This window comes from Cimex lectularius, unplaced genomic scaffold (assembly GCF_000648675.2).
Source record: "Cimex lectularius strain Harlan isolate CLEC.00 unplaced genomic scaffold, Clec_2.1 scaffold155, whole genome shotgun sequence".
Lineage (NCBI taxonomy): Eukaryota > Metazoa > Arthropoda > Insecta > Hemiptera > Cimicidae > Cimex > Cimex lectularius.
In genome coordinates, this window is record NW_019392710.1 from 644,556 (window position 1) to 669,003 (window position 24,448).

Consider the following 24,448-nt stretch of genomic DNA (forward strand, 5'->3'; position numbering starts at 1 on the left):
AATTACCAGGTAATTCACGCAATGTCGTTTCGTATTATAGGTACTATTATGCTTCAATACGACCTGAAATTTTATCCTGCTTTGACCGCCTGTTTGATCTTTCCTTTCTCCATCTATCTTTGTTCAGTCCTTTCTAATTCTTTTGTGAACATTTTCATTATAAGGAACTAACCGTAAAAGAGATTAGGAAATAGCACACTTGCACATCGTGCTAGAGTCAGGTGTGCTATTGGTTCCAAAGAGCACAACAGCTTTCATTCCTTAGAATTTGTACGAATACTGAAATGAAAAATAGGTCAGAAATCGATCGTTTTTTAAACTCAGTAATCGTCAAGTAAAGTGGGTGAAGGGTGATCGCAGAAAGCCAGAACGATAAAGGTGAGCAACTGAACCATTTCCGGAATGACAACCAGTCGAGAGTTACGTTCTGTTGGCATTTTGCTAACTCGAGATTGTGTAAACATCAAAAATATTACGCAATTACTACATACTTATGTTTGAAATTTTCTAGGATTTCTATTTTGACTTAAAATATATATATTAAAAAAAAAATATATATATATATAGCATCTGTGTACACAAACGCACCAAGTTGTAACTTTTTTTTTTCAATTTTAATCTACTCGAAAAGTACTTAACGTTTATTGGCTCTTAAAACAACTAAATTCAATATTCTGCTCTGATAATTTTGTTTTTCCATAATTTATTATATAATTTAATTCAGTATGAATGGTGAAAAAAAATCAATAAAAAAATTAAACGCGATCAGACGATAAGATATGGCAAAATTGTGCTCAGGGGCTTTCAGCTTTATAAAATGTTTGCATTGTTGTTAAAGGAAAAAATTAATAATTTATTTTCCCTAGATTTCCTAAATAGATTTCTACAAATAATCAAGGTAAAAGTATAAAAGCGGAAGAGTTGGTTCTGCTACTGATTTATTTAAGCTCAAATCTGCAAATTCACGTACATATGTAAAACAGGTGTACAGAGTTAAGCCCATCACTTCTCGCAGTCAACCGGCAATTTCATCTACGGTTTACAAATTACAAGAAGGCCTCGAGAATCGCCCAACCTCGGTCTCATCGGTCCAGCCATCGAGGTTGGCCTCCAAGGGCTATCGACAGCTATGCCATTTCAGCCCTCAACGCAGTCTTTAGATCCAACCATATTCACTCTCTCACACTCTCACAAAATACATTCATTCCTATTTACATACCATTCCTCCATCATCCTCTACACATATTAAATCACCTAATTGAGGGTTAATGTGGTATTCCGCCATCGACCGGCACACACATTCACTTTAATAAATACATTCACTCTCGACACAACACTATCATTAGTATGTACAATAAAAACAACCCTGTTTCCTTCAAGAATCGGAAAAAGGGACCCGTATACTCGCTGCGGTGCTCAAACATAATTTTCATAACGGGTGGCATTTCTGCGCGCAGTGAATATGGAGCCATTGCACCCTTCAATTATGTGGGACACACCGAGTAACCTTTCTCGACATGTCGGACATATACACGGGCTTTCGTCCAAAAGTAAATCTCCGTGTGTCAACCTCGCGTGGTCTGAGTTGAAATTTTTTATTTTAAAATTTAACAAATCCCTCCAATAGCCATCTTTGGCCACTTTGATTCGCATCGAACAGTTTCAACCGCAAACAAGCATCGTAATTAAAGTGGGCTGAATTTAACGAACCGTGGCTTGCTGGATCAAATCGTTACTGGTAGAGAAGAAAACAAGTACTCGTTCCAAAAAATAATCTGGTCAGTGGTACAATTCGAAGAAACGGTGCATTCGATTTGATAATCTAAGGAAAATTAGGGAAACCAACGAACCTTGTTGCTTCCACTTCAAACGCCATCGCCGATTTCATTTGCCGTGGAAATCACAGTGATTACAGATAATTTAAACACGAAAACAGTACTCTGATTCAAAAGGCGATGACCCAAAGTATGATCCCAATAACATTGGTTGCTTATAGTCTGCCTAGTTTCGCTGTGATGTTCGGTCACGATTAAATTATTGAAAAACGTAGTTAAGTGCCCTACTTTCATAAACTGTCAAAAAAAGCGTGAAACTTTACAATAATTTAAACTTGAAAAGTTCATTTTACATGGGAAAATTTCCTGTATAAACGTTTAATTTGTTTTTAATATAAAACAACCGAACTTTTTTACTTTAATATTCAAGAGTTATTCGATCGAGCTTTAAAAATTGTAAGGCGTTTTAAATAAAATTGTGTGATATTTTCTTAACAAAACGGGTAACTTTGTCATATTCCTAGTCATTGTCTGACAGACGCATTTAGGCATCTCGCCAACTTCAGTGGGTGGTCAGAGATAAAGATATAAGATGATAATTTCATTATGTCTTTCAGCAACTAGGTAAAGAGATTTTTGTTAAATCAGGAGGTGCGTTGTGAACTTTCCGCTTTTGATGAACCTATACTTTGGTTATTTCCGATCAATTTGGTATGCCTAACTTTCCTATCTTCTCGTCATCTTTAGTGGTGGGTATGCGTTATATTCATATTCTTTATAAGTTTGACATCATCACCGTAGCTAAAGCAATGTTGTCCTTGGGGTGTTCTTGGATGTACTCCAAGCCTTTGACCGGTTATGGCACTGTAGAGACTATTGTGGAAGCCCAAGAACATCCTACCAGCAATCTATACTAAAATCCTGTCTGTCTTAACGATCCTATTCATCCTATTCTAGCAGGTGTCCCACAGGGCAGTTTCCTCGCACCTAAATTTATATCTCCGACCTACCTACACAGCCTAACAATAGTTCCTTCGCCTTTGTCGCTGAAACGGCAGTCTTTCCCCAGATAAAGATCCCCATAATTACAAAATCAACTTGCCTACACTCGAATCCTGACTCCGACAGTGGAGAATCAAGGCCATCGGAACTAAATCTACATACATAATATTCACACTTAACAAGAAAACACTCCCCCTTTCGAACTTCCTTGTTGCGAACCATGCACGATATCTCAGACTCAACTTAAACAAACGACTTACGTTGAAATCCCATACACGACTTAGGCGCACAGACCTAACATTGTAGGTTCATCATGTTAAAACGACAACTCTAAATTCTCACTGACAAACAAAAGAAAAATTTTCCTTTCCCTGCTGGCACTCATTGGGACATACCGACTTAAAACCTACGGGACTGATAAGCGTTGCAACCTTAATCGAATCCAATCCCTTCAATCTAAAATCCTTAGTACAACTGTCTATGTCCCTTTCTAGGTTTCCTCCAATCATACCATCCATACCGACCTAAATTCCTTTTGTTAATCCTTTAGCTCAATCCCGCTATAAAAGGTTCCATTTCAAACTATCCCATCAGAACCTTTCGACAAAAACTTGTCTCCACGACAATAACGGCTTCCATCACTGGATGGTTACAGTTCATGTTTCCATGTTATTATTTATATGCGTATACTATATGTTTTACTTGTTGCATCGAAGGAATCGTGTTCTTTATAAGTTTGACATCACAATCGGCAGTAGCCAGTGATATAACCAGAGTGAGGCAAGTCCATCGAAACCCACTACTGAAGAATGTCCAACCAGGATTATCGGAAACGACCAAACCACAAACGTAATAATGGTCAATATTGTATTTAACTCTAACAAAATTTCTGTCCGTTTTTCTATTTCTAATGCGACTGATAAAATTAATAAGGTACATGGCTATTTTTAAATTAAAGAAACCAAAATTAACAACTCAATCGACAACTATTGTTTTCTAAAAATACTATCACTGAAAACAAGATACATAAAAACAATGACACATAAGAGGAATAAGACAATTAAAGGTATAGATAATATTTTATTTCTAAACCAAACGATCTTCTTTGTCAAATTAAAACATTTTATATTTTACTATAAACTATATTGGTTAATTATTGGCGTGTCAAGGCTGTACCAATGGAGAAAAATCTTAAATTACAAGAACAGGATAAGTAAAACTAAGTAGCCTGTTGTAGAATAAATGGGATTATAACAGGCTTAATACGGATTATTTCCTTTTTTTAATCAAATTAAAGTTTTCAACTGTTGTTATACTTCTAATTGTTTTTGCTCCTCACGGAATAGAAATTTAAGCAAAACGTTATCGTATTTTCGCTTTTATTGTCTGTTTTCGCAATCATAAAAGGTCTAAACGCAAAGAAAAACCTTTCAAATTTGAAATTTTAAGAAGAGTAGATGGATTATAAGCACAAATTAAAAACGTTGATATTAAATGCCAAGTTTGCGTTTGCATTCTGACCTTTGCACCATATCCGATTGTAGAAAGTTATCACAGAAACATCCCGATAGATAATCTCAAGTTAAAATTGTCGAATATGAACAGTCAGATTTAAAAAGAAATAAATGAAGGAAAACGCTTTTATTTCGTCAGATTATTTCAGCTAGTCGGATAAAAATTCCAAACCGCATATTTTTCACGTAATTTTTCGTCAGTTTTGTTTTCCTCTGAAAATTCTCGATGTATCACGTCAAAGGAAAATCAAACAAATACACACTTGAATAAACCCCACAAATTTACTTGTTAGTCTCTCTCCGAAATGAATCGAATTGGTTTGTAAAAAAATCTAAATATTTAGGTTGAACCTTTGTTTTCTGGGAGAAATGGTTTAATTTTGTCTTTTAAAGCCGGGAGATTCAATTATTTCTGCTTTTGTGATAGGGTATCTCCTGTCGTGGGCGGCGACGTCTGGTACACACTGGCCCAGTTGGGTATTTGATTAAACTGCAAAACTAACACACAAAAAATACCATAGTGGTTTTATGATTTGCATGGCGTAATGAAACTTGATATTTTAAATAAATTATTTTATTGCCCACCAGTTTTATCTTTTATTGGACGAATCCCTTCAAAATAATATACCTGTGAATTTTCATAAAAGAGAGATTTTTATTTTTACATTGCTTATTTTATCATCATGCATCGGTTCCAAAGTTTTCGAGTAAAATCTACTGGCGCTATTAAAATTTTAAGTTGGCGTGTTAAGCCCACCTGGTGATCATTTATTAAAATGTAATGTCCAATTTTGCTCACTTTTTGAGGTTTTTTCTATCCTAAGCAAAGATTTCAGAAACCCAAAATTCATTCATTTATTCTGGAGAAATTAAGGTTTTCGAACTAAGAAGTCAGAATTTCAAAACTCAGTTGTTCTGATCGGCAGTATTCGTTGATTTCAACGTATGTTTCAAAATTTCAATATCGCCATAAGGAATCGATGAATTTTTGAAGAGAATTTTTTTCCACACATTTTGCAAGTCTTTCCCATCTTAAAAAACAGAACTTGTTGTTGTTTGTAATTGTTTAAAGTTAAAACCAACACAAATTAAATTTTCACAATGTATTCCATTAAAGTTTCAATTGCCTTCAGTTACACGACGATATGCAAATGATCGAGTTTTGAAGGAAAACTTCAATATCTCCAGAACTAATCGATGAACTTTTTAGTTTTTAGAATCATCTAGTATCATTTTTTTTAACAATCTTATAAAAACATATAAAAACAATCTTATTATAAAAAATGATCTTCAAAATGTGTGAAACAATACGTCATTGCATTTGAAAAAAGTTGTTAACTAAGTCGCATAACTCGTCAACTTTTCAGATTTTATGTGAAAAATTCCCTTTGAAATTGGAAAATTTAGTTTAAGAATCAACGAGACATCCCTCTTCTATACAAGCTTCACTTATGTTACAAAACCACATATCAACAATTGAAAAAAATGGAGCAATCTTTGGAAAATAAAGTTTAACTCCTCAAAGTCACAACATTTCACCTTTACACTCCGTCGTGAGACTTGTCCTAGCATAAATACAATGAACCTTATATACAATGAACCTCCTTGTTCCTCAATCCGACAAAGTTATTTATTTGGGACTTACATTTGATAGAAGACTAACTTGGAATCGACACACACGGTTAAAACAACGGACACTCAACAAACGATTTAAAATGCTTTATTACCTGCTCGGCCAACAATCAAAATTACCATTCAAATAACAACTTTCGGCTACTTACTACTGTACTTAAACCTATTTGGACATACGGGTTCCAAGTTTATGGATCGGCCAAATATTCCAAGATTACAAAATTTTCAATCCAAAATTCTAATACTAATATTGTTTCTGCCCCTTTTTACGTAAACAATAACACACTTCACAGAGATCTTCACATGCCAACAGTTCAATCCGTTTTAAAAAGATAGTTCCTACTCACAGTAAGTTGTTTTGCAACGATCCGGATTTCGAGCTTTCAGCTCATCATCAGGTTGAAGGAGTTCAACAACCACGTCCGAATTCTACAACGACGTGGTTGTAGAACTCCTTCAACCTGATGATGAACTAAAAGCTCGAAATCCGGATCATTGCAAAACAACTTACTGTGAGTAGGAACTATCTTTTTAAAAAGGATTGAAGAACACCGCACTCCCTCCATCAATCATCACTTCTGCCAACAGTTACTTCAACCATCAAAACGTATTACGTTTCATAGTAAATTACAAGCCCACACAAATGCTCCAAATTACTCCATTCCCCACAATTATCACGTAAACGTCTAAAAATAATAGATATAGAAGACAAGAGACCTCTTGAATGAATAATATCGTTTTATTAATCCAGATTGGCTGCCATTGGGTAGCTTTCTCTATTTAAGATTTTCGACTAAGAATATCGAGTGCTCTGAGGTGAGTGTGTGACGTCTGAAGGGTAAAATTAAGTTATTAGCCAGAATGGAGAGGTTTGGCTCCCCACGAGGAATATCGAGTACTCTCGGGTGAGTGAATATGACCGTATAAGTTGATGTAGGTATATACACAGATTGTATGTTTTGTGTCTATTCTGTAATTGATAACCTAAGGTACAAACGAGAGGTTAACATTTTAGGATGTCGATATAGTATGCATATAAAAGCAGAACGTCAATAACCAGATCGACACGCTAAAATGGGTGCAGTTTGGGAAATACGCGTGAAAGACTGGAAAAAGAAAGAAAACAGGGGCAGGCTATGACCTCAGCTGTTTGTCGGCCCCCAAACTTCCCACATAAGATTTTTGACAAGTGTCAACGGCCTATTTTATCGCTGGAACGATCAGTTTAAACATACGGCGACCGTATTTAATGCCAACGAAATTTAAAATCACAATAAACACAAAATCGAGGAAATGCATGGAACAACCTGGCATGGGGGGACGTCAACATACCCTTTTAACAAGTTCTCGACATTATAAAGAAAAACGTTTTCTTTATCGTGCCAACGTTTCGATCTTTATTGAGATCATCTTCAGGACTCAAAGCGTTTGTTTTCCATGTAAATGTGTCATTCTTGTCTGTCGTGTTTAGCCGGCACCAAACACTTTGAGCCTTGAAGATAATCTCAATAAAGATCGAAACGTTGGCACGATAAAGAAAATGTTTTTCTAAAACCTGCGTCACACCAGACCGGATCTCAAGATCTCTAAATAATCATCAAGTAACGGTCACCAAACACCACACATCATAAAGGAAGTTTTTGATAACAATTAGAGATCAAGTTTACCCGCATGGCTTAACAAACGACAAATTTATAAGTACAATATATGAAATCGATGCTGAGTGATGGTCTGGCAAATCGGTGTTGAACCGTCATTGGGTCACGTATTGGATCCGTCTTCCCTCGCTTGTTTGTTGAACTATTCTTAAAGCCGGTGGGGAACTATCTGCCATTTTGTACTTCTAACCCTTCCCGTACATGAAGATATAAAATATTAATATTAAAATTACGATACGTGATGATATATATATACTCTGATATATGTACATAAAATACACTTATGGTTAAAAAAAAATACTGTTTCTCCTGAACTAAAAATTTTTTAACGCGATAATTCAGAATGTAGAGCATAAAATTGTGAGGAATAAATTCAACTGAAGGTACATGTCAAGTTTTATTCACAAGAAAACAACATTTCACAGTGAACGAACTAAGAGATTTTCTCCCTGGTTCTTTTTAATCTTTTAAACAATAGAAACATATTTTCTCAATCTTTGGTTTATGAAGCATTTTGAGAATATTAATTCGCCCTTTGAAATGTATAAAATATTCGGGGATAAAGTTTATGTTTAATAAAAGTTCTTTTGGGCTGGTGATCTTTTAGGTGATGAATGGTACAGATCATGTCTGGGTTCACTACTTTTCTGTTTTTCTCAGTAAACAAAAATTTAAAAAAAGTAATATCATTTTCATGGGAGGATGAATGAATGCCACTGTCGTTCATAAATACTATTGTCATGACCTACCTCAACCGAGTCACGTACACATTCAGAAACAGACATCAGGCACAGGGAACAAGTTCGAAAATTCAATGAGAACCGGACACAAAAGCCGGAACCCCGGAGACGAACGCAATTTTGAACTGAGAGACGGAGGAAGGACCGACGTTGACTGACGGGTAACAACTGGCGGAACGATGCGGGCCGCGCCGGGCAGGCGGAGGGGATGGGAGGCCCCTTTCCTTACGGCCCCCCTAGAACCCCCTTTTCTTCCTTTTACACCGTTATTCGTCCCCCAATTACAAATTTAGAAGTACACCTTGATTTGTGTACTGTGGAGGAAAACCACGTCAAAAACATGGAAATAATACTAAAATCAGAGATTTTTTTAAAATTATTCAATAAATAAATGAAGTAAAAAAAAAATCAACAAAAGGAAATATAATGAACCATCGTCCAAATAGAAACTAATGGGACTGACTAGTGAATAATCGTGTCAGACGAAAAACAACTAGAAAACATTAGTCACACTTTTATCTAATACACTGACAGGCAAAAAATTCAACCCACTTGTAATATAACTTTATTTGTATATATTTTTATATATTAATCAAAGTTTAACGTTTTTTATCGTTAATAATTGAGCCTTTGTCTAAAAAAGAAAAAAAATGTAAATTGCTAAGGAAAATACAAAAGTTTGTTTGGGATTTTCAATTAAACTTTCAATATCGCGTATTTCCTCCTCTTTCCTTAAATTGCATCTCTAAGATGGCTCGGCATACTGTCTACCGTCTGGAAATGTCTCTTTACTGGAGGTTAGCTTATACTTTACGAAGAGTCCTTTCAAGATCGTGGAGTGTATGGTGGATGTGAAGTGATGGACGTCTCTTATTGGAATTTTGAGGTTATGCCATAAATGTTCGATGGTGTTCAAGTCTGGAAAAAAGGCTAAGGCCCTGATGTTCTGTTAAAGGTACGATTGTACTATGCGAGCGATGTGTGGACGGGCATTATCGTGCATTAGAATAGGATTGTCGCTGGCTTCATCGAGGATAGGCAACGTGTGATGTTCCCATCTTTACTCGTGGGTGTTGAGACCCATGAGGATCTTTAACGTCCGGACATATCCCCGAGGGTACTTCTCAGACGCCCAGTGTTCTCAAAGAGAACACCAGGAAGATTTTACATGCATGGACTTGTCACATCCCTGGCTAGCGAGGTGGTGCGATGCTAACAAAGTTCAGAAGTGCCCTGAAAAAGGTAGTTTTGTGGTTTCCACCCCCGAAGAGATAGAAAATGCACTCTACCTCCCGCTCCGGTTGGCCGGTACCCTCCAGCTAAGGTACAATTTGTTTATAAACCACGACCACCACGAGTCCAACTCAGTTAGTATAACCGCTTGGATGCTCTACTCCCGTGGTTCAATATTATTTTTAAGGTGGGACTGATCGCCCATCCGGGAGTTCATACGAACCCCCTACAGATGCACCCGTTGCCTTGGAAAAATTACAACCTTTGTACCTTTCATTTCGCCTTCTCCACACTCTTTCATGCCCTTCTGGAGATCGTAGAGCAAATCTTCCCATCCGTAGAAAGTACAGCAGACCAATCGTCTAAAGACCAATGGCCTCGAGCAAATGGGAGCCGTGAACGCTGTTCTGGTCAATTCTGGCCTTCTTACGGGGCGAAAAGTCATCAGTCCATACTCATTTAATCTTTTTCGAGCAGTGCGTTCAGAAATTTGGACACCTCGAACCTCCTGGAGCTTATGAATCGCTTGAACAACAGTAAGGTGGAATAAATTCTCAAAAAACAACAAACGATGATCCTGTGGTTCTCACGGCGTCCAGAACCGGGCCTTCTATGGTAGGATCCAGTATCTCGAAAACATCTAACGGCATCTCGCAGTTTCGTAGGGAACTCCGATGACAATAGCCGCCTACTTGATGGAACGTCCACCGTCAATACGTGCCTTAAGTTTAAAAGTTGAAATTAGGAAAACAAAGACAAAAACTGAACAGTTTATTGCTTCAGAATTCAAATGAGACTGGCTAAATATTTTAAACAGCAAACATTGAAAAATCCTTTATCCTTGTTTTGGATTAAGGATTAAGTGTGTTTAATCTAAATTGATATTCCCAATTTAATATTTTCCAATTAAAACAAATATTTATTGATAAAAATGAGACAAATTAAGGGCAGAATTTTCTTTTATCAATAAACAATTGGGTGGAAATTTTTACCTGTCAGTGTATAATGAGATAAGGATGTAGCCTAAAACAACACAAGAATATGGTATGCACAAAAGAGAATAATAAAACGCGTCCATCGAATTGTTTCAAATTCTAAAAACAGGTCAAGAAAATAAATTTGACTTGTAAATAATCCCGTTGATTAACTGTGTTTGTAAATTTCAACAAAGACAAGCAGAATCAGTACATAAACATGGATGTACGTTTCGCTATCAAAATAAATGCTTTTGTCACATTTTAAACTCGTGGATGCGAAACTTAAAAATTAGACGTTTTATTGAACTTCGAGGTTTTTAAAGGTTGACTTATCTTACAGAATTTCTTCTCTTTTAATCTTCAACAGCTTCGTTCTAATTAAAGACATCCTGTTACTTACCTGAAACACAAAAAGAAATCATAAGCCACAAGCATAAAATAATAAAGGTCTAAATTCATACAAATTAATACAAAATAAAAAATATGTTTTATCGTTTGTATTTTTAGAGAGATTTTCCTATTGAGGTCTGCGGGGTGTTGAACTGTGATGACTGGTGTAAGTTACGTGGGTTAGGGATATAAGCAGGGTGAAGCAAGGCTATCACTGAAGGCGGATAACCAAGACGAAAGGAATTGTTCAATATTTTGAGATTTACTTGGGGATCTACGAGGTGATGAACTTGTAATCTGATTTTTTGTCAACCTATGCTGGCTGTTTCTGACAGATGCCTATCGGCATAAGTCAAACATTGGTCAATGATATAAACTGAAGGAAGGCAATAAACCACTGAAATGTCGAACTAACCAAAGTACAGATTTTATAATGTTCACTTTGTGACATTCCTTTTACGGTTTTCTTTTCATCAACCGATTTGTTACACAACTATTTCCCAAAATTTGCAAAACTATTTTTCTTAGTACTTGAATGTTTTTCCTGGGATCTGCGGAGGGCTATGAACCAATGGTTTGGTCGTTTTCGATTAATTTTGTAAGCGTGTTCGAGATTCTTATACTTTAGAAGCTGTATAAGTTTGAAATCACCACCGCACTTTCAGCATAACATTGGTCAGGGTATAAGCAGGGTGAGACAAGGCAAAAACCCGTTGAAATGACGGACTACCTAAGAAACGGCCAAACTCTAATACAAGTATGTTTAATATTGTATGCTTTTATCTTGGTGTCTGCAGGTTTATGAACTTAAGGTTGATCGGTTCTGCTTGAATGATTTATTAGGCCTGTTTTTCTTTTTTAATTTAAACTCTAATGCCAGAAGCTAGGGTTATAAGCAGGGTGAGGCAAGATAATAAACGACTGAAAAGACATGTTGCAAGTGTTCAAGATTGTGAACGGCCTCTTTCGGTCTGCGAGGTGATGAACCGGTAGTGTTCGGTCATCCTGGCCTGCCCTTTATTCGCTGTTTCCTCTGTCAGGAACGTCGATTTGTTTGCATTCGTAGGCAAAGGATATAAGCAGGGTATGACAAAAAAATAAACACAATACTCAATGGCATAAGAAGGAGAGATGAAAAATGACAGCATAAATGGCTATTTTTTCTAGTATCTACTATCACCAAAACGTAGTACTATAGCAGTACAATAACCAAAAAGCAATCATGTAATACCAAATAAACTAAACAAGGCAGCGACTGTAATAAGTGAAGACGTCCAGATATTCCTTTTCAAATGGAAAAAAAATCGTTATGACATAAATAATGTGTCATCGGCTTTCGAGGTCCGATTAACCAAATAACATCTTTCAAATAATTAATCTTTATGTAAGGTATTGATTGAGATAAAAAAGCCAGTGCCACGAGCAGGATTCGAACCCACGACCTTCGCCTAAATACGCCGCTGCTTTACCACTCGGGCACTAACCTCCCACCTCAACCAAACCTTTCGAATTGTCCCTCCTTTTTGCCATATTAATCTACTTGATTCTCAGCGACAAATGAAATGGCCACCGAGGGCTTTAGTGAAGATATATTTCATTTAACTTATTAAATTCATTAGATTTCGTGGTCCGATTGACCAAATAACTTCATTCAATTAATTAATCTTTATGTAAGGTATTGGTTGAGATAAGGAAGCCAGGGTCCGAGTGGATCAAAGTCACAATAGCCCAAGTGGTAGAGCAGCGGCGTGTTTAGCCGAAGGTCATGGGTTCGAATCCCACTCGTGACACTGACTTTTTATTTTAACTTTTTATTTTAAATCCTGTGTTACGCTGAAAGACGCCTGAAAAACCAAATCAGCGATGATAGCACTAAGACACGAATATTATTTTTTCTTAACATGGAACTTCAGTGCTAATTATCCATCATTGCGACTTTATCCATCTTTGAGTACGATGTCTTCAATGTATTTCAACCCACCAGAGAAGAGTGACATACGAAATGACTTAGTCCCTTAATCGTAATCTTGAATCATTGCTGACAAGAAACAAAATTGTTTACATCACAGTTGTGATAGGGAAGAGACTAAATCAATAAACTCTTAAGAATCCTCCTATCGTAAATAAGTATTATCAGTTTATTCCATCCCATCCCTAACCAACATTTGTAATTTTCATGCTGGGCACTGAAATATATAGAAAAGGGATCGTTTTTTTCAAGTTAAAATGATCTATTTTCACTGCCATTATTATTAGAATGGATCTAATTAGATATAAAATATTTTAAGCAGTGTTTAATCATTGTCATCGGCTAAATGTAACTAACGCTGAAAAATATACGAATAGTGAAAGGATCGAAAGAGGAAACTGGTAATCCATACCGGACCCCCCCAACAAGACGTCCAAGTTAAGATAAAGCAGATGCCATGGAAGCAATGAAATTATTTAGAAAAAAAACAGGTTCAAATTATTTATTATTTCTACAACCAACGGTAGTATCAGTATGACGTGGATTGTGTGGTCATGTAGTCACAATAAATCCGACAAAAAAATTGAAAATGTCTTTTACACAATTTGACGATAAATTAAGCATGCGCATACATTGTCGTACTTTTTCAAAATTTAATTCCATTTTGAAAGTATTTCTCGTGGTAAAGGATTTGCATTGATATTTTACAAATTGTAGTTCTTGTCTCTAGATAGACGACCGCATTGCTACGCAAGTCGGATTAAATGAAAATTCCATGCATTCCAAAGTGGAATCGTACGCGTCATATCCGGTCATAAATATTACAGACTAAATTTTTATTTTATTTCCGTCGCTTGTATTGCTACTGTATACTGTAAACAACCGTTACGAAGCATTGCATACATTTTTTTTAACGGTTTTTCTTTTATTCGTGGGCTTTTCAAGGTTCAACGTTGTCCACATGTGGGCACGAATATGAAGTGGAACAAGTTACATAACGAAAAGGTCAACCTCGCTTCAATTATTTCACTTTTTAAACAATGCATATACGTAGGATGCAGAACATTTATATATTATTAAGCTATAATAGAAATTCTGAGAATTGTTTTGCGTTTTTTGACATTCAATTAAGCCTATTAAAGGTGGACCAACTAACATGATTAGCACAACACTAATTCTTCTTATCAAACCAATTCAGTCGACACAAATAGTTTGTTTTATTTCCTACGATTTACAGATTTCTTCTTGAGGTTTGCGTGGTTATTTTATTTTGATGGTTTCCCATCCTTTTGATCTATCCTCTTGCTATCTCCTGTGTGCTGCTACTATATTAAAAATATTTAAAAAACACATCAGGCATTTGGCAGCAACTTGGAACATAGTTTTGAGCCTGAAACTCTGAAACTCAGAAACAGCGAGGAGACTGGCTCGTTTTGGCTTTCTGCCGTCAATTGTAATTAGTGTGTTGAGAGGTGACAAACCCGCCAATAGAAGCCAACACGCTTCCGACAGACCAACACAGCTAATTAAAACAGGTCATCCAAACATGGCACTTAGTGTGAGATTAGTCAAAAATGTACAAGGCTTCTTTTCAACATTGGAATATTAGACAAGCATAGCATTTTAAAAACACTTAGTATCTCTACAATTATGTATATTAAGTAAAGATTTGTTTAAAAAAATATATTTAGTCAGTTTGAGAAGGAAAATTTATAACTGTAATAAGAACTTTATGCGTACTCTTATGTTCACCAAAGTAAGTAACATATCGTACATCTCGGTCGTTTCAGGTCATAGTGATATACCTATTCTCGTCGTTTTGATATGTCTGTCGTGTTTCAGTTCTTCGACATCATCAGTGTCTGTTTTTCTTTTTCCTTTTTTTCCTGTGTCCCTATAATATGTATATTCTCGACGAGGAGTTTCAGATGGTTTGTTGTCTTTCCTCACCCGACTTATATTTTTAACTAACCTAGGTCTAGATAATACTGGTCTACATAAGTAAAAGGTCAAGAGTTTGCTCTGCCTACCTTCCCTGTTTACGTTTGTCTTTAGTGCCTTGGCAAGAGAGACATGAATCAAGAAAGACGGACCAATCGGGATGGTCAGAAACGATGACAGTAAAAATGTGATAATTGTGAGATTTCTCAATGTAGTTTGCGGTGTGATGAACCGCCTTTACGTTGGGTAAACACCATCCTGGTCCGCTTATCCCTGCTGTGTTGGTCTGAAATGCTTATCGGCACTGGTACTGGTCAGAGTATAAGCACAACAAACCCATCAAAATAATCCGAAACGCGTCCGACACACCAAAAATTTTTACTAAAACAAGGGTCATCCTTCATGACACATAGCCTTTTGGGACCCAAAATGGACAAGAATTGTTTTCAAACATTGCGTTTTAAAAGTACTAGTAATTCTACATTAATATATTCACTAAAAGCAAAATTTGTTAAAAATTTATCCAGCAATCATTTTGAGCACATAAGAAAAAATTTTACGTTCATTAAATGTAATCTTCAAATAATTATACATTTCTCGGTCGTTTCTCATCATTTCGGTTCGTTTAATCTCGTTGTTTTGGTCAGTCAAACGCATTTCACTCTTTCGCCATCATCAGCATCGGGTTTGAGAGATTTTATTTTGGCTTCTATTAGCGGGTTTATTGCCTCTCAACACCCTGACTGATTACCACAGACGGTGAAAAGCCGAAACGTGTCTAACCACTTTTTTTAATTTAAACTACGAGGTTATATGAACCCTCGAGGGTGTCGGTGATTTGAAAAAAGGCCCATTTATAAGTTTGTCGGGTTGGAATGCAGGGCCACTGTATACGTCTATCCTCGCTGTTTCTGAATTTCATGCCCAAAACTACGTACCAAAATACAAAACCTCCCCGATGTTTTTATTGTTTTGTATAGTGGTTTGTAGAGAAAAATTGGAACGCGGCACACAGACCGGCGAGGATAGATCAAAATAATGGGAAGCCATCAAACTTAAAATTTATAACCATGCTGACTGACCTCAAGAAGAAATCTGTAAATCCTGGATATAGTAATAACACAAACTATTTATGTCGACTGAATTGGATGGACGTTTATCAATCAAACCAATTCAGTAAACCCTTCGCTGTCATCTTTCCAATTTAGGTTCAATAAATCATAACAAAATTATCCATGCCGTTTTCTGGATAACCAGGCATCCGTAAATATTTCCCCAAAATTCGGCTTACTAATAGTGATGTTTTTTTTAAATTTTGTTACTAATATAGGTTAGGTTTGGAACTAATTAGGTTTGGAACAGGATTAACCGTTTAATACGATAAATCTTATTTTTCTGTCAGGCTATTTACGTATTTCATGTAACATCGGGTATCCCACGATACGATCCAGTTTCTTGAAAATGATTACGCTTCTATTAATTTTAATTTGAAGAAATCAATGGCTGAGGCTGATAAGAGTGAATGTACGTTAATTTACTATCAGTCCTAAAATGAGTAATAGTTTATTATGATTGCCTTCGTATCGGCATATCCATCACCCTACTTTAATCATAATTCAACATAGGGAGATACTATTTAAACTAAAGGCCTAGTTTAATCAAGTGTAGAAAGGATTTTAATTTTTGTACGAGTGCAGTTCGTGCCAATTGATTACAATTTTAGCACGCAAAAATTTGAACACGCCTTGGGAAAATAAGCAAATAAAATTAACCCGTATCACCTTGACGGTACAGAAATATCAAGGGTGGAAGACCTCGACCTTCACGATTATCGACTTACGGCGTTTTTCGGTCGCCGGTCGAATACGCCCATATCTATTGCACAATTATTACTAAGTCAAGCAAAACTTGGACGTGGGCAAGGGCGGCCCATAAGAGGGAAGTAAAGGGACTTTCCAAGTACGGGCATAGCATTCCTTGAACTGATTTCGCTTTGAGTAGTAAAAAAGGATTTCCTCCGTAGATCCTAGAAATTGATGATCACTAGTCAACAGTCCGATAGACCCTGGGCTGCTTATTCTCGCTGTAAAGGGGCCCATAGTCGGCAAACTTGGATTTCAACCTTGTAAGGTTGAAGACGATGTTGAACGTCTATGGGCAGGTTGATGGTGGATATTCAAGTTGACTACAAGGTTGAGGTAGGATCAAAACGGTTTGATATTTGGTAGGCGGAGCCAGAGGTTCCAGGTCATGTAGATGCGTCTGTGGGGAAGTTGACGAGGTCGACCAACATCTGTTTTCACGAACATGGTTTTTGGAGTTGTGCCGACCTCTATTCCTTTCGGTTCTTATCTGCGTGTTGCCGTTTACCTACTTTGTTGTTTGTTTTTAATAAATTTCCGGTTGTAGTTATGATTAGTATACCAAATACATAAATTTGAGTTGAATTTTTTGACAAATTGAAAGAACTGCCGAGTTGTGGCAGGTGAAATCGGAAGTTTTTAAGGATAGGTTAAAAAAATGTGCGTCCAAGTTAATTCACACACCAATTTTGTCTAGGTACTGCTCCTACACCAATAAAATACGTTGAACATCTTTTCCTCGTTTCTTTTTCATTGTATGTAGGATTTCATCAAAGAGTTGATTGAAGTTTTTTTGCTAATATTTTTACGAGGGTTCGCAACAGCAGGGGTTATATCAACCCTCGGGGTGCCGGTGTTTTTGAAAAAAAAAACATTTGTAAGTATGTAGGTTCGAATGTAAGGTCGCTGGATTTGAATCCGGGGCCTTTAACTTACAGTGATGAGTGCCGTGTCAACACCTAAACCGTTGCGGCCACCGACGCCCTGTCTGGTTGAAGTTCGTATAGTTATAATTAAAAACTGCAACGAACGTCATTAATTTTTTGTAAATAATAAAATAAAAAGTAACAACTGAACTATCAAAATGTACCTAAAATCACACCGTCGCACGAAATAAGATCACACTGATGTTTTTCAATGTGGTTGGCAACAACTCATTTCGTCTGTTTCAAAATTGATCTGCTTGGTTGATGGGGCCCTTAACACAATCAAACTGCTTAAAATCTCTCTTAGGATAGGAATGTAGTAAGGATAATTGCTTCGGAAAGAAAATCATAGGGGTTTATCGTTTTAAAGGTCGAAATCTTGCCAAACGAAAAGTATTCGTGTTTGAGAATAATAAATAAGTAGAAGAGAAATAAATTGAAAAGGAATGCAAATATTGCATGTATAGTTTTTTTAGTCGGTATTAGTACACCCAAAAACGCAACACCGCATTTCAATGGGCTTTAACAAAATGTTCATATGAGCTGTTTATTCAAACCTTACTTTCTCTTCTGTTAATACGATATGGTGCGCTTTTATTTGCTCTCTCAATATATGAAGCAAAGAAAAAGTGATTGCCATATTGCCAAGAAGTCCCACGAAAGTTACTAGAAAGGAACCCTTTCCCTCAGAAACACCGGAACCGGTCGAATCGCGCTTTATCACTTTCTAAAACAAGTTAATAGAATTATTCGATGAAAGTACCACTCTAGTCTCCTCTCATCTTGTTAGAAAAGAGCAATTAGCGAGTTTTTTTTTTTAAGTTTTTAAATTTATCTTTCGTCCTTGTAAAAGACCTCTTTGTCTACATAAACATGAAGTCGATGCAGAACTAGTATTAATAGTTTTACCGTCGGCAAACGTGAAATTTTGAAATTCTGAAATAAAACTGTCATCAAATTTACTCGTTGACACGTATTTATGCAATTTTAAACAAAAACAACAACAAGAGAAACACAATCTTAAATTGACTGAACTGCACACCCTTTTGACTTTTTGCCAAAATATATATTAAATGAAAAAACAAAAACAAATGCGGTTCTGTATTTAAATTTTGCAGTATAGGGTTGTCCCGCTTCAAAGAGACATATCAAATTGGACTAATATGTCCCTATAATCCAAAGTCTGATTCTCAAATCGTATTCGAGATATTTCTCTTTTCATGTTACTTCTACCTTTAACAACGTTTTTCCATAAAATCCCTTGTATCTCATAAAATGTTAATCCCTATGTAATTTTGATTATAGCAATGGAACGAGCATTGAAAATCCTATTAGATTCGTTTATTAGTATTTTTTATTGTAATTATAAGCACACAAAATACAATAAGAATATAAACTTTTACTAGTTTCTTAAGTTCTTGCCCGACATTTAGTAAGATTTTCTTGAATTTACTTAAATTCTAAAGCTAATTAAAATTAACGTTTAATTTATAAAATCATGATTTTTTCTTATAATCGGTTAGAAAATTAGTCATTAACATTTTGAAAGTTCTATTAAAAATAATGAAAGTAATGCACAGTAAACAAAAAAAGACTCTTTGGAATCAAATTGTACATGAAAAACAAATAGTCTAAACAAATCCAGCATCATTTTGAGCACATAAGAAAAATGTTACGTTCATTAAATGTAATCATAAAATAATTATACATTTCTTGGTCGTTTCACATCATTTTGGTTTTGGTCACTCGAACGCATTTCAGCCTTTCGCCATATTGAAAAGTTGGCCCTACTAACGACCATTAATTTACTTAATTTCTAAAGCTAATTAAAATTACCGTTTAATTTATAAAATTAACGATTTTTTTCTTATAATCGGTTAGAAAATGAGTCATTAACATTTTGAAACTTCTATTAAAACATAATGAAAGTAATACACAGTAAACTAAAAGCCTCTTGAGCACAAAATTGAACATCAAAAAACAAATAGGGTCGAAAATTTAATTAAATGTTCACGAATCCATCATTTTCGTTTCCTGACAGATTTTACTACGCTCAAGCTGTTGGTTTTTTTCGTGTGTTCAATTTTGTAACAAGTAGTCTTTGTTTAATTTGTAACACTTTCATTATTTTTAATAGAAGTTTCAAAATCTGAATGACTAATTTTTTAACAGTTTGTAATCCAATTTTTTTGTAATTAAACGCTAATTTTTTATGTGTGATAGTTGACCTTTGGGTAATTAAGTACATGTTTTTTAAGCTCATCAGTAGGGGCAAATTTTACGTAAGCGGTTTGTCAGTATTTATAGAACCAAGAAAATCTTACGAATGACTATTTTTTTAATAGTATGTAACCAAAAAATCAATTTTTTCGCAATTAACGTTAATTTTACATTGGTAATAATTAATAAGTGACAACTGGCCTTTGAGAAATTAAGTACATCTGTTTAAAGCTAGCTAGTAGGTGCAACTTTTCTGTAATTTCCGTCAGTATTTACAAAACGAAGAAAATCTTACTAATGACTATTTTTTTAATAGTTTTTAAGGAAAAATAAAATTTTAACAATTCAACGTTTGTTTTACATTGGGGATAATTGATCTTTACTAATTAAATTGTGTTTACAGTCTGTTAGTACGGGCAAATTTTCTGTAAGCGCCAGTGTCGGTATTTACAGAACGGAGAAACTTACTTTTGACAAGAGCTTCAGAAACTCGTAAAAGTTTATCTTCCAACTGATTCTGTATTTTGTTTGCTCAAGATTACAAGAAAACAATTAATTACCGAGGGGTTTTACTGCTTTTTGCATCGACGTATTAAAATTTACAGTAGGATTAATAATGAATGACTTATGAGATCGGAATCTTTATGGAAAAAAATTGCGAAAGGTTGAAAGTAACACAAAAAGTTAAATTTCTCGAAAACAATTCAGGATCAGGCTTTTTAGTACAATTTGACATGTAGGTTACCCTCGTAAATTATTGAAGATTATCATAAAAAGTAGGGTATGGGATATTTACGACGTCTCTCCAGCCGTAAGGAGATAAATAACACGTATACCATATTCCATTAGGCTTAATGTTTCAGAACATAACAGAAATAAAAATGGCAAACATTTTTTATCAGAGATGAGTACACTGTAGATTTATACATTTACACGATTTATGAGTAACATTGGGGTATCTCTTAATAAAAAATAATCTTAAAAAATAATCTCCCGTTTGTTGCATCTTATCACACCCATGGAAATTGAACATCGAGATTAAAGATAACGACAGACTTCCTTTGAAATCACTGGTAAATATTTTCAAACTAACAAAACAGAAATATTTTAATTGTCGTATTACCTATACGAATTCCACATTCCAGAATATTTGGGAGGTCATGTAAAAAGAGAGCGAATAAGGTTGGACCATCTTAGAGAAAAATCCAAATTCACTGAGTTTTAAAAACAATCCCCGACGATCTACACCATCAAAAGCAGCTCTCAAATCCATAAAGAAGCAATACGTATTCTGCTTTGGTTTCAACAGTCTTAAATTGACTATATTGGTCAATACTGATTGTCACTAGTCTAAAACCCTTTTCTACACCCCATTTGACTTTCACCTAGTAAACCGTTGGCATCAACATAAATTTCTATCCTGCTAAGCAGAAAGCAAGAAAAAATCTTGGCCACACCATTCAGACATGAAATATCTCTGTATTTAGTGGGATCGTTTCTATCTCCTTGCTTAAAAAGGGGGAAAATAATGGGGACTGACTATACTATCCATATTCTTTACAACATCCTATAAAGTCTCAACGGGCTATAAAAGAGAGAAGAACACAGGAGAGCATCAGATACAATGGTATACAGATGGCTCTAAATCAAACGAAGGAATCGGATCAGGTGTTTACTGTACAAGCCCAAAATATGAGCAATCGAACTCATTAGGGATGTACACTTTGGTCTTTCAAGCAGAAATCATGCCATCAACGCTTGTGGCCTGGAAAATCTTAAAAGAGGTTGGCAGTGGCAAAATAATCCTCATAAGATCTGATAGCCAAGCTGCCATTATAGCATGTAAAAGAATTACATCAAAATTAGTCAGTGAATACATCCAAAATCTACAAAACGTGGGGAAACACACCAACCTGATGATATCTTGGGTGTGCCAGGGCACAGAAGAATTTTGGGTAACGAGAAAGCTGACATACTGGCCAAACGATGATCCGCAAGACCATACATAGGCCCCGAACCTATACTTGGGATACAAAATATACAAAAACAAATATAGAATCCTCCATTGAAGAATGGATCCAACCAAAACAAAAGGAGAAGTGAATACTCTAGCAGTGCTAGACATAGTAAACTTATGATGAAACAACCCTCACCAAGACTGGCAAAATCACTGCTGCAACTGGAGAGGGTTAAACCCAGATGAGTGATAGGACTACTAACCGGTCACCTGAGAAAATATCTACACAACGTGAGCATATACAACGATGATCCCATCTGCAGATTATGTAATGAGGAGGAGGAAACAGCCACCCATATCATCTTCGAATGCAAAGCAACAGCTCAATGGAGATTCAACCATACGAAAAAATTTAAGGAATGTAACTGCAGCAGCGACAGTCAATGACCTGATACTTCTAAGGTGAAGGATAGAGTTTATTGCACTGAACTAAGGAACTAGGAAGGTACAATAAGCCAGAAGGCTGCAGTGCTGCTCCTAGCATCCTTGTTACCATACCATACCACACAAGATCCGATAGCCGAGCAGCCATTAAAGCATTGGCGTGTAAAAAAGCTTACATCAAAATTAGTTAGTGAATGCACCCAAAACCTGTTGCAACACAACAACGTGATGATATCTTGGGTGCCAGGGCACAGAGGAATTTTGGGTAACGAGAACGCAGACAGAGGACTGCATGACCATATCATAGCTCTGAACCTGTTTTTGGGATAATAAAAACACATATAATCAGAGACTAGTTCCAAAAAAAGACAAAATGAGAACTGGATAAACTTTAGATGGGCTATTCACAGCAAGCCAACACAACCCACACTAGGTTGGCATACCCACTGCTGCATATACAGATGGCACATCTTCAGTCTAGATATTTAAACAAAAATTGCGTTAGTTTTAATTAAGATGAACTTAAAACATATTTTATTACATCAAGAACGTTGTCGATTTGCTCCGTTTACCATTTTATGACCCAGTTACACCAAGAAAATTGGAAAGCATCTGCGAGAATGGACCTTACAGGCTAATTAAAGGCAACATGCGAACTTCCTTCGGTTTCACTTCGCCGGCGGATTTCCCAGGTTTAATTGGTTTAATTGGCAAATCCAATTCCATTCAAAGTCGATCCAAACCGACGAATTTCAGTCGAGGTAAATAAAATCTTTTATAGGTCGTATTCAAATTTATTTCCAAATCGAATTCAAAGCAATTCAATATAAATGGAACACTTTATTGACACAGTTGCGCTGGATAAATAGTTTTCAAAAAAATTTCTAGTTATAGTCCTAGGCCATTGACTTTTTGCTTTATTTGGAACAGTATGGTGGGAAAAATCGTAGCTGCTTGTAACAATAGCTCATAAATGTTTAATTATCCAATTGAATGTTGGATTGTGATGGGTTTAAATAGTAGAAAGTTAAATTTGTCGATATTTTTTCTTACTGGCATTATGACTCTTTTTTAGGGGGGGTTGATAAGGTTTATAAGATAAGGGGTGCAGGTGAACTGTATGAAGTAATAGGCTCTATAAATGTGTGTGTGAACAAAGAGATTTGAGCATACAAATCAGAAAATCCAAATTATCAAAGGAAAAGAGATAACTAATCTCTACATTCATGAACTCACTAGCAATGTAACAAACTTATGTTTGTTTGAGAAGGAATATTTATAATTTGAAAAGGATGGTTTTATTATCTGGTTTTGCATTGTTTCGGATTTGGCGGTCTTTCTTTTCTTATTGATATTACATCAGAAATGTTTACTCTATATTTCGCATCCTTAATCATGCATGAAATAGTTGGTGGTATAAACAAACAATTGCAAGTTCAAGTGTTTTTGCCAATCTGAAGTATTAGAACCGAATTGACAAGAATTTATGTACTGCAAAAGTTATGATGCACAATTGCAAACAGGCGACATTTTAAGTCATTATTGTTGTCTTTGTTGTAATATTCAGGATGTGACGGATCATTTTTAATTTTTATGTAAAGATTGGTGAGAAGAAAAATTAGTGCCACGAGCGGGACTCGAACCCAAGGCCTACGGCTTCACGGAGCGGAACGTCGTTGGGTTCGAGTCCCGCTCGTGACACTAATTTTTCTCCTCAACCGTCTTTTGCATAAAAATTGGAAGTAATAATTAATAATAAACAGATAACTAATTCGATAATGACGGATCAATTTTAATTTTTATGTAAAGACTGGTGAGAAGAAAAATTAGTGCCACGAGCGGGACTCGAACCCACGACCTACGGCTTCACCGAGCGGAACGTCGTTGGGTTCGAGTACCGCTCGTGACACTAATTACGTTCTCCTCAACCGTTATTTGCATAAAAATTGGAAATAATAATTAATAATAAACAGATAACTAATTCGATAATGACGGATTTTTAGATTTCCAGTTAGCCCAACCTGCAAAACCGAGAGAGAGACAACTTGCCAAGGACGATCTGACGTGGTTTAACTCTGTTGGACGGCCTCCTTTTCACGTACGAGGTGATGCCGGGACCGAAATCGTCCTTAGTAAATTAAAACCTACGCGAATTTAAAAGTAGATTTGCAAACTCGGAATAGTTTATTAAAATGTTAAAAATAGCGT

The 24,448-nt window shown here is 35.8% G+C and overlaps 1 protein-coding gene across 3 annotated transcripts in view; it reads right to left on the bottom strand.

The window, feature by feature from the left end:
- Nucleotides 1–24,448, bottom strand: part of LOC106668785 (SUN domain-containing ossification factor) — a 61,139-nt gene that overhangs the window by 30,424 nt on the left and 6,267 nt on the right. Inside the window, exon 1 of one of the 3 annotated variants that reach the window (XM_014397879.2) lies at nucleotides 8,331–8,498. The exons of the other annotated variants lie outside the window; for them this stretch is intronic. The gene's annotated coding sequence lies outside the window, so the exon portion shown is untranslated. Of the gene's footprint in view, nucleotides 1–8,330; nucleotides 8,499–24,448 lie in introns of those variants that run through there. 3 annotated transcript variants of the gene reach the window in all.